Below are 9,367 nucleotides of genomic sequence, written 5' to 3'. Positions count from 1 at the left end.
CTTGTGATTTCGGTCTGGAGTATGACTGGTCCATTCTACCACATAAGATAAGATAAGATAAACTTTATTGTCCCGAATGGGAAATTTGACTGGGGCTCACTGCCCACAGCTGTCAGTACAATACAACACAAACACAATCACACAAACACAAATCAATGACCTAAAAAATTGCACATTCCTCAACCAAATAAGAGTATGGCCATAACACATATCAATACCATAAAATCGCCAGTAAAAAAGTGCCTAAAAAGAATTGCACTAATTAATTGCATCATATCAAATAAAATACATCATAAAAGCAAGTAAGACACAAATTAAATATTAAAGTGACCTAGTGCACTTGATGAGTGTCACACCGATTTGTTTTATGCTTCATGTTTCAAGTGGGATTAAATTTAAGTCAAATATAAAGTCAATAGTGTTACTTTGCAGATTCGATCCCCCTGCTCCAAGCACTTTCCCTCTGCCACCACGTAGCGCATAATAATTAAAGAAAAAAATATATATTTTAGGGCTGTCAATTTAGCACGGTGGTCGACTGGTTAGCATGTCCGCCTCACAGTTCAGAGGTCGTGGGTTCGATCCCAGCCCCGGGAACTCCCTGTGTGGAGTTTGCATGTTCTCCCCGTGCCTGCGTGGTTTTTCTCCGGGTACTCCGGTTTCCTCCCACATTCCAAAAACATGCATGGTAAATTGATTGGACTCTCTAGATTGCCCCTAGGTGTGATTGTGATTGCAGATGTTTGTCTCTGTGTGCCCTGCAATTGGCTGGCAACCAATTCAGGGTGTCTCCTGCCTACTGCCCAAAGACAGCTGGGATAGGCTCCAGCATGACCCGCGACCCTTGTGAGGATAAACGGTATCGATAATGGGTGGATGGATGGATTCTCTGAGTTAATTCAACCCCCTTTTGACGCTGTCAATGTTTAGCAACCAGCGGCTGCATTGATTAAGGCTGGTATGTATATTTTTTAAAAAGTTTTAGAGCAGAGGAAGCGTTACATCTGCTTCAAAATATTGACGATCAGGATGAATTGCTCAGCAGATACATGCACGGCTGAGTTCCCCTGCCCCACGGTGATAGTCGTGACGTGCGCGTTGGTAATGTAACGCTTAAAAGTTGTTCTTCCTTATCTTCGGAGGCCGTGGTATGACGGGTTACAATGTAGGATTGACTTTATGTATTTCCTCTGGCGTCTTCCTTGCTAAAGAGAAGAACACGGCAGGACTGTGTTTTCTTTCGTCTTCGCATTCAGACGTGAACAGACCCGCTCTAATTCACCTCTCTCTCGTTTCTTCTTCGGCGCCAAATCAAAAAGGAATAAATACTTAAGCACAGTATAAATATGTACTCACAAAATAATATTGGGGCATTTCAGAAAAATAACAAATTCAAAATAATATGCCGTTTGCTCCAAAGCAGCTCTATTTTATAACAGCAGGAACCATGCAGCGCGATTGAGAGCCGCACGGGACAATCTCAGTGTTACACCACGTGACGTGCGTAAAAATGACTGCGCTCGTATAGTTCTAAATCCAAGCGGCGCTTGAGCAGCAAGTCGCTCTCAAGACGAAATGAACACATCCGTCAGAACAACACTAATGTAAATGATTGTGTGTGTGTGGGGGTGTGTGCATGAGCGGGTGCGTGCGTGCACGCGTGTAGGTGTGTTCGTGTGTGTTTGAAAGGGCTGAGGGGCTGTTTGTGTGAGTTGAATCCAATGCTTGTTTTTTCAATTGAAGAGGAAGTCAACCCAAACATTTTTTTTCAAGAATATGTTCTATGGAGGCCCCCTAGTTGAAACAAGGCATTCTGATTAATATTGTGTTTGTAGAATATGAGTCAAGCAGCAAAATCTAGCCATATTAGGGGTTGGCCATTTATCACTTCTGTCAACTGAAAATGACGTCACAGGCTAGGTTCACACCGCAGGTCTTCATGCTCAATTCTGATTTTTTTTAAAAATCAGATTTTTTGGTGTAAGTGTTCATATTACATTATAAATACAGCAGACCTCGTCTGCTGTATGAACACATGCGTCGTCAAAGTGGCTCGCATGCGCAGAAGAACGACGAAGACGACGTCACACCCGACGTGTTTGCGGAAGTAAATGTGGTCCAGCGTGTCTGGGCATTTATGCAGTCAAGCGATTAGGTAGCAGGTAGAAATAAATACAGTATTTGAGGGAAATTATGAGGCGAGGCTTTAATATCTCATTTCATGGAGACATCATTAATGATGACGTCACGTCTTAACCGTGCGTAAAAAATTAATCTGAGCCGTGGCTGAATTACTATGATCACCATAAATGTCCACTTTATGCTTCATGTTTCAGGGTGGATTAAATTAAAGTAAAATATAAAGTCAATAGTGTTACTCAAAACAACTTTGTACATTCGATCCCCTGCTGCCAGCAGTTTCCCTCTGCCTGCGCGGAGTACATTTGGGCTCCGGATGACGTCAATGTCGGATATATGCGTTCAGACCGCGAAGGCATTGGAAAAGATCGGATACGTATCCGATCTAGGACCACATATGAAAGCGACCCAGGTCGGATTCGAAAAAATTGGATTTGAGCCGTTCAGACTGTCATAAAAAAATCAGATACAGGTCACATATGGGCAAAAAATCCGATCTGGGTCGTATTTGCCTGTGGTGTAGCCACAGATGCCCTGATGCCCTGAGGCCTCCAATAACGACCAAGTTCAGTTTAAGAAAACAGGTGAGCTGTGATTGGTTGTTACCTGAGCTCTGAACTGTGATGTCATTTTCAGTCGACAGACGTGACAAAATGGCCGCTCCCAGTGATGGCTAAAAACAGGTGGATTACCTCTTATTCCACAAACACAATAATTATCAGAATGCCTTGTTTCAACTAGTGGGCATGCATAGATCATATTCTTGAAAAAAATATGTTTGGGTTGACTTCACTTTAATAAAAGATTTGCATAATAAATTCAATCCTCTTATTCATGTTAAGGGTATTAAAATTCAAGAAAATAATGGGACACAAAAATCAAGGGATTTTTTTACAATAAATAAAATATGCGATTAACTACGAATTAACTATGAAAAAATGTGATTAACTATGATTGAATATTTTAATCGTTTGACAGCACTAATATATTAAAAAAAAATAAAAATAAAAATACAGACCCTCAAAAAAATCTTAAAAATGCTGAATTTTTTATTTTTTATTTATTTGTTTTTTTACAAAAATGGTCAGTGGGGGAAATAATCCCAGAAAAATACCAAAACGTGAAAAAATAATTCTGGGAAAAAATTTTGCAAAAATGCGAATCTGTGTTGCATGCATGGTAGGTTGATTGGACACTCTAAATTGCCCGTAAGTGTGATTGTGAGTGTGGATGTTTGTTTGCCTCTGTGTGCCCTGGGATTGATTGGCAACCAATTCGGGGTGTAACCTGCCTACTGCCCGAACACAGATGGGATTGGCACCAGCACTCCCCGCGACCCTTGTGAGGATAAGCGGTGTAGATGATGGATGGATATATATATATATATATATATATATATATATATATATATATATATATATATATATATATATATATATATATATATATATTTATATATATATTAGGCCTGCACGATATGTCGTTTGAACATCGCGATTGTGATGTGCGCATGCGCGTCACATCGTAGGATGTTTTTACTTTTTTTTCTTAGACCACGCAAATGTTTGTTTTGCTTCATAAGAGCAGCAAGCTACTCCGTGGTCTTACACAGCCTGTCTCGCTCACCCCATCCCTCCTGCCAATCAGTCACCGGCCCCTCCCCCTCCACTCTGCTGTCTGCTCTGAAAACACTAAAGGCCTTGATACACCAAAACGACGTTCACCAACAGTGACAGACGCTTACCCCCTGTGGCGTCCGGCCGGCTGTCGGCACGTCACGCTGGCAAAACACACCGCAACGACACAACAGCGACGCTGACCATTAAAGTACCTTCTGCGCATGCATAAGATGTAATACCCTTCCATACCATCGGCGGCGGTAGTCACCATTTCTCATGGTTAGAAAACTCCAACCGGAAAGATGTTGGCCAGGGGCTGATTATAGCAACGTAAACAATGCAATTGGCTCTATTCTTCACTCCCGATGAACTCCCACGCGACGTAAACCCTCACGTTCTTGACACAGTATTGTGAAATACTTACATTGTCAACCCTCGCTCTTGTACTTGAAAGAAGATTAAGGCAGCGGAGGCATGCTCACTGTTTTTCCGCCTTTGTCACTTCACGTTGGTGCTCCGCGTGCTGATTTGCTAGCTAACAGCCAATCAGAGTGACCAAATGTCACGACTGGCGACGCTGATTCAACATGCGTAAACACCCCCAAGACGCTTACAGATGGGTTATGACACTACGGCGGTGGCCATTACACCAATCAGACAGCGCTTAAAGATGCAACGACGCTTAACGACCACCAACGTCAGTTTGGTGTATCAGGGCCATAACAGGCGACATGGAGGAGACGACAGCGGCTGAAGCGGCAGTGGATTTAGTCCCCAAAAGAAAGTCAGCATCCAAAATATGAAAGTAATTCGGCTCTAAAAAGGTTCAGAACAACAAAACATCCTTTGCCAACAGTGCCTCACCGTTGCAATCGCCGTCACTAGCCCCTGTATGAGCAGTTCAAAGTGGGACCTGAGGTGAAACTTCATCTACTCAAAAAAAAAAATTACAGACGCCTTCGCCAGCATAACTCCTTATGATAAGAACTACAAACAGCACCGACAAATCACGGATGTTTTACACACCGTTTTAGTTATTGTTATATTTTTGTGAAGAACTGAGGGGACTAATGCACCTGCTCTTTAATTATTTCCTAATTTGTTTACAACTTTGCTGCAGTTTCACAAAGGTTTTTTATCTTAATGTTATATTTTTGTAAACAACTCAGGCGCTAGTACACCAGCTTTTCAATTTTTTTTATATTTTATAGTTTAGTTTAAAGATGTTTATAACTCTGCTGCTGCTTTAGAGGTTTTTTATTTTCTTCTATTTTTTGTAATGACTCAAGGGACTAGTGCACCTGCTCTTATTTATTTATTTTTTTAAGATATGTTTAATATTTTGCTGCTGTTTACATTGAAGTGTGAAATACAATGTTAAATTATCTATTGTTACTGAGACATGGCCTCCGTGATCCCTTCTATATACAGCAATCATCATTCACAGATGAACCCCCTTAGTCTGGATTAAACGGTATTATATGAATACAATGATGTCATGGTGAGTTAACCAAATTATTCCCAAACAAATCTAAATCTAAAAATTCGTTTATTTTTAATATCGCAATATATATCACAAACCCCCAAAAATCGCAATGTTATTTTTTTCCAATATCGTGCAATGTGGTTCGAGTGGGCTGGCGCAGTTGCGTGCGGGGCGGTACGAATGATGCGTTTGGGATGCGGAGCGAAGCACCGAAAATCCGTCCATTCTCCCCATTCATCACGTATTAAACAAGTCATCTTTTTTGCCACTCCGCCTCGCGGCAGCCAATCAGTATCGGGCATGCTACGTCACACACAGCCAAACAGCGTCTTGTTTACTCTGCGTTTTTTTTGTACAGTTCTTGAACTTTACCAAGATGGCAAAATTGTTAGCATTAGGATAGTGTGTCGGCCATTTGATTGCTTTTGGTTGAAAAATGCTGTTGTAGTCTACCACCAAGCGAAGCCCCTCCCCTCTCCGCTGCGCGCGAATGAACGGCTGCAGCATCCAAGCGACCGCCACATTTGACCGTGGTCCCTGTCATATACAATCGCACAAGAGCTGTCCTCTGCTGCTCTTAGAATGAAGTTACTAGTTGGCAAGCGCTACCTGACTTCATCTGCAACCTCATTCTATCCATACAAGAAAGTGTATTTTCCTGTGTTTAATCCTTTTTATCATTATTATTATTATTATTATTATTTATGAACAACCCTAATGCGCAAGTTTTTATTCTATTTTGTGCTTTTAATAACAGGGAATGTTTTTTGCTTCATAGCAAATTGAATTGTAGCTTGCTCTCTGTTAAAGCTAAATTTTGAAAAACAACCTAGTCTTATGCATTTGAGACTTATTGCTGTACCGAACCCGTACTGAACCCTGACCCCATACTGAGATACGTATCGAGCCGTTCTGGCCAGACAAAAAGGCGGATAAACGCAGTACCCAAAATATATGAGCAACCTTGGCTCACAGTTTGTACAAACATACAGATTTAGAATGAACATAAGGTGCTGACACTTTACATGTGATATCATCACCTGACTACCTCTCTTTCTGTGTGCTACAAGAGCACGGATTCAGTCAAACAGAACCAGAGACCAGTGCAAGTTTCCCAGATGGATTGCCCGAGGCTGAGGAAGGATAGACTCACAATTGGCCAAGTTGAATGCAGAACCGAGGACATTTATCTTGTGTAGGTCATCAACATTGGAAACATGGCAAAATAGTACCTCTTTGTGAAAAATAATGCAAGAAGAACCATATGTTATGTTGCATTTCATCTCTGTAGAATAAAATAAAGTTTATGTAGTATTTGTCACCAGTGGCTTGTCTCTGAGTGAATCTAACCTTGATTTGTCTATTCGCATGGACTCAAAAATAGTTCATATATTGTTCATTTTAAAAACAGTTAGGAAAGGAGAACAGAAAGTTATGTGGTTGTATCTTGAGAATTGTTTAACAACATCGGAGGTAGGAAACTCATCATTACAAACACCTCACTTGATAGTTCCATCCAATTAAGAATTAAATACTACTACTACACTGAAAAAAAAGTCCTTAACTTTCGGTTCCACATGATTAAAATGTGGTCAACTAAGGTTATTTTCTACTCTTTTCCTCAAAAATATTAAAATGATATTTGTTAGTTTACAGAGATGGGCATTCTGTCCCAGGGATGGAACAGTACGTCTGTCCACCCAGGATCAGAAGTCTTTTAAAAAGGACGGACTAAGCAAGGACGGAAGTGGGTTTTCGTCCGTCCCTCTAATCGTCCCTAACCAGGTCAAGTACCAACTGAAGTGTTGTCCATCCATCCATTATCTGTACCGCTTCTCCTCACAAGGGTCGCGGGGCGTGCTGGAGCCTATCCCAGCTGTCTTTGGGCAGTAGGCGGGGGACACCCTGAACTGGTTGCCAGCCAATCGCAGGGCACACAGAGACAAACATCCGCACTCACAATCACACCTAGGGGCAATGTAGAGTATGCAATCAACTTACCATGCATGTTTTTGGAATGTGGGAGGAAACCGGGGTGCCCGGAGAAAACCCACGCAGGCACGGGGAGAACATGCAATCTCCACACAGGGAGGCCGGAGCCGGGATCGAACCCACGACCTCTGAACTGTGAGGCGGACGTGCTAACCAGTCGCCCACCGTGCCGCCCTCTGAAGTGTTGTGTTGGGTTCTTTTAAAAAGCAATACCTTTGTTCTCTTCTGCAATACCACTTTTAAATAATATTACAATTTGTTGATGACATTTATTTCACATGTACAGTACTAGTTTGTGTTAGGATGTGATGCTGTGCAGTACAGCAAGGGTCAGTGTTGAGCATTTTGTGTGAAAGGACAGTTGACGAGAGGGGAAAGAAAAAAAAAAGTGCATTGTTGTAGCGATGGTTGGGACAAGTGCTGTTTTTGTCCTCTGTGAAAAGCAATACAAGTTTGCGCTCATTCCACATCCCTCCTGTGTCCGGTGAGTGGTGTAACACATGCGATATATGTCCTTGTGTGGGACATCATTCAATCGTAAAAATCTCTGCCAGCAGTGACGTACACATAAACGACCGGGATGTAGAAGTCTTTCGTTACCTCCTAAAATAACCTTGCATTATTTTGCAATAATTATTTTTTTGCGAAATAACACAATAAAAACTGAAAACGTAAGACAAAAGTGTGGCAAAAAAATGTTGACTGAAAGAATATAAGGACGAACGTGCTTTGAAAGGACGAGGAGGGATGGAGCCGGAGGATAAGGATTGAGGGTACCCAGGTTGTGGACGGAGGGGTAAAAATGGGTAAAGTGCCCATCTCTGTTAGTTTAACACATTTTAACCATGCACAACTGGTGTACATGTCCCAAGAAAGTAAATACAATGGACCCAAAGTACTATTGCTACGACTACTACTACTACTATACTACTAATAATAATAATATTAATAGTAGCAATACTTGACATATTGCTAATCAGTAAACTTCTTTTTTTTTTTTAAATCATCTGTAGTTCTACGCATTCTCCACTATTACATTCCAGACTTCTTTCAAATTCCTTGTGTGTTTTTAAGACAATTAGCCAGTAAAGATGTTTATCATTCCGAATTTAGCATGGACTTTCTTGTAGTTCATATGCCTATTCCTCCGATATTACTACTTTTTATCTTTATAAATTTAAACTCAGCCTAATGGCTCCAGTATAATATTCAGTCTAACGGCTTATCACACAGTGTTTCCATAACAACCACATAGCATCGTAGAGATAACATCCTGGAAAACTACTGAGAGACAATCTGACCAACAACAAGCGATTAGAACCAGTCTGAGACTGAGCCAGCCAGAGCTGTTGTTATCTCTCGCTGGCAAGCTACATCCCCTCATGCATGGGGTCACGGTGACTGCTTTAAAGACTTCTGTACTTTATAATTCTGAGATTTTGTCATCAAACCTGTGTGTTCATGAAAAAACCTTGTGCTGATATTTTGCTGGTTCTACAGTATTCTTTGTGAATTTTAAATTGGCTTGTTCATTAAATGCCTTCCCGACACAAAACTCTTTAACTGTTATTACAGTGATATGGATTTGATGCTTTTGTTTGTGAAGAGATAGTGCTCTCTTGTTACTGACTGGCGACCATTGCAGGGTGTACCGCACCTCTCCACAAAAGTCAGCAAGGGAAGGGCCGTGCAATTAATTAATAGAAATGTGATGGTGTTTACAATGTTTGCTTCTCACGATCACAAAAATATAATAATCGAACGAAAACGTTTGATGTGTCGAACAGCGCCGTGTGAATGCAAGTTCCTGCATTGTGAAAGCTCTCCAAATGCCCCAGTCAGTTGCTTATGATAAGTGTGTGACACATGCTCTTCTGCGCTGCCAGAGCATACTTTAAGACGGGCGGCATGGCTCAGTGGTAGAGTGGTCGTTTCCCAACCTGAAAGTTCTGGGTTCGATCCCCGGCCATCTCAAAGTGTCCTTGAGCACGATACCAAACACCCAGTTTCTCCTCCTGCTGTGTCATCAGTAGGTAGATGAGGTACAGTGTGAAGCGCTTTGAGTACCAAAGGTAGAAAAGCACTATACAAGTGACAGTCCATTTACCATGACCATTGTGCATCTTTACGA

This window comes from Filicampus tigris, chromosome 2 (genome assembly GCF_054856515.1).
Source record: "Filicampus tigris isolate MCC_2025a chromosome 2, RoL_Ftig_1.0, whole genome shotgun sequence".
NCBI lineage: Eukaryota > Metazoa > Chordata > Actinopteri > Syngnathiformes > Syngnathidae > Filicampus > Filicampus tigris.
Note: the sequence above shows the minus strand (reverse complement) of the source record.